A 239-nucleotide genomic window follows, 5' to 3' on the forward strand; every position below is an offset into this window, starting at 1 on the left:
GCAGCTGCACCATCCCCGAACGTCGGGGTTAACAGTTGTGTTAAATCGGCCACCGTGGTTGTGGTCGGGGGCAGTCCCACGAATAGCAACACTGTCTGGACAGCAACCTTTTGTGCCTCCACTAGGCACTCATTAGGATCCGTAACGAAGGACAGCGGGGTTCCCCCCGCTTGTGCCCCCGTCATGGATCGGGGCGAGTCGGGGTGGATAGGGACCGCTGCTGAGTCTGGTTGCAATGT

This window comes from Euleptes europaea, chromosome 1 (genome assembly GCF_029931775.1).
Source record: "Euleptes europaea isolate rEulEur1 chromosome 1, rEulEur1.hap1, whole genome shotgun sequence".
Taxonomy (NCBI): Eukaryota; Metazoa; Chordata; class Lepidosauria; order Squamata; family Sphaerodactylidae; genus Euleptes; species Euleptes europaea.